Here is a 2500-nt window from a genome sequence, read left to right on the forward strand (position 1 = left end):
TGCATGTGCACTCAAAAAAGTGAATATTTCTCACGGATAGACCCCGTGATACGCTAGAAATTGGCGGGGATGTCTCTCTTGTGGCTCACGGGGCTGTTAGGGTGGCACAGAAATCCCTCGGAATGGGAAAACGGGTCATTTTCGTGTCGCCACATTGCATGCGAACCGCATGCAACTTCCAGAGGCATTTGCAGCAGAAATGCATGTGCAGTCAAAAAAAAATTGATATTTTTCACGGATAGACCCCGTGAAACGCTAGAAATTGGCGGGGATGTGTCTCTTGTGGCTCACGGGGCTGTTCGGGTCGCACAGAAATCCCTGGGAATGGGAAAACGGGTCATTTTCGTGTTGCCACATTGCGTACGAACCGCATGAAACTTCCAGAGGCATTTGCAGCAGGAATGCATGTGCACTCAAAAACTTCTATATGTTTCACGGATAGACCCCGTGAAACGCTAGAAATTGGCGGGGATGTGTCTCTTGTGGCTCACGGGGCTGTTAGGGTGGCACAGAACTCCCTCGGAATGGGAAAAGGGGTCATTTTCGTGTTGCCACATTGCATAGGAACGCCATGAAACTTCCAGAGGCATTTGCAGCAGAAAGGCACGTGCACTCAAAAATTTTAATATTTTTCACGCATAGACCCCGTCAAACGCTAGAAGTTGGCGGGGATGTCTCTCTTGTGGCTCACGGGGCTGTTAGGGTCGCACAGAAATGCCTCGGAATGGGAAAACGGGTCATTTTTGTGTGGCCACATTGCATAGGAACGGCATGAAACTTCCAGAGGCATTTGCAGCAGGAATGCATGTGCACTCAAAAACGTCTATATTTTTCACGGATAGACCCCGTGAAACGCTATAAATTGGCGGGGATGTCTCTCTTGTGGCTCACGGGCGCTGTTAGTTAGGGTCGCACAGAAATCCCTCGGAATGGGAAAAGGGGTCATTTTCGTGTTGCCACATTGCGTACGAACGGCATGAAACTTCCAGAGGCATCTGCAGCAGAAATGCATGTGCACTCAAAAACGTCTATATTTTTCACGGATAGACCCCGTGAAACGCTAGAAATTGGCGGGGATGTGTCTCTTGTGGCTCACGGGGCTGTTAGGGTCGCACAGAAATCCCTCGGAATGGGAAAACGGGTCATTTTCGTGTTGCCACAATTGGCATACGAACGGCATGAAACTTCCAGAGGCATTTGCAGCAGAAATGCATGTGCACTCAAAAACGTGAATATTTTTTCACGGATAGACCCCGTCAAACGCTCGAATTTGGCGGGGATGTTTCTCTTGTGGGTCACGGGGCTGTTCGGCTCGCACAGAACTCCCTTGGTCCACCTGATTCGTGCATACAGGCAGCAACTAAAACTCTGTAAACCTGCTGTGAGGACATCTAAACAGTGGACCAGTGAGGCTGTGGAAGATTTGCGGGCGTGCTTAGACTGTACTGACTGGGATATGTTCACGACTGCTACCAATAGTCTGGATGAACTCACAGAGGCTGTGTACATCAGCTTCTGTGAGGACTGCTGTATCCCAACACGTACCAGGGTGAACTTTAACAACAACAAGCCCTGGTTCTCAGCAAAGCTCAAAAGGTTGAGGTTGGAGAAGGAGGAAGCGTTTAGGAGTGGGGATAGAGACAGATTCAAGGAGTCGAAGAACAGGTTTAGCAAAGCGGTGAGAGAGGCTAAACGACTGTACTCAGAGACACTAAAACACCAGTTCTCTACTAACGACGCTGCTTCTGTCTGCCAAAGGGCTCAGGCACATCACCAACTACAAACCCAGAGCGCCCCACACCACTAACGACTCCCGCCTAGCCAACGACCTGAACGAGTTCTACCGTAGATTTGAAAGACAATTGGACTGTCCTGAACCACCCCTTCCCACCCAAGAGGCCCCATCCCCCACCCATACTACAGAAACGACTCTCTCCTTTCAGGAGGGAGAAGTTAATGGGCTTTTCAAGAGGCAGAATCCACGCAAAGCAGCCGGGCCGGACTCTGTCTCTCCAGCCACCCTCAGGCACTGCGCTGGCCAGCTGTCTCCGGTGTTCACCAACATCTTTAACACCTCCCTGGAGACATGCCATGTACCAGCCTGTCTCAAGTCCTCCACCATCATCGCTGTGCCCAAAAAGCTAAGGCCAACAGGACTAAATGATTACAGACCGGTCGCCCTTACATCTGTGGTAATGAAGTCTTTTGAGCGCCTGCTCCTGGCACACCTCAAAGCCATCACAGACCCTCTCCTGGACCCCCTTCAGTTTGCCTACAGAGCCAACAGGTCTGTGGACGACGCAGTTAACATGGCCCTCCACTTCACCCTACAGCATGTGGACGCCCCAGCATCCTACGCCAGGATCCTGTTTGTGGACTTCAGCTCTGCCTTCAACACCATCATCCCTGCCCTGCTTCAGGACAAGCTCTTCCAGCTGAACGTGCCCTACTCCACCTGCAGGTGGATCACAGACTTCCTCTCTGACAGGAAGCAGTGCGT

Source organism: Petromyzon marinus, unplaced genomic scaffold (genome assembly GCF_048934315.1).
Source record: "Petromyzon marinus isolate PM22_M1 ecotype Great Lakes invasive population unplaced genomic scaffold, UKy_Petmar_22M1.pri1.0 PM_G_Scaffold_128, whole genome shotgun sequence".
Classification (NCBI taxonomy): domain Eukaryota; kingdom Metazoa; phylum Chordata; class Hyperoartia; order Petromyzontiformes; family Petromyzontidae; genus Petromyzon; species Petromyzon marinus.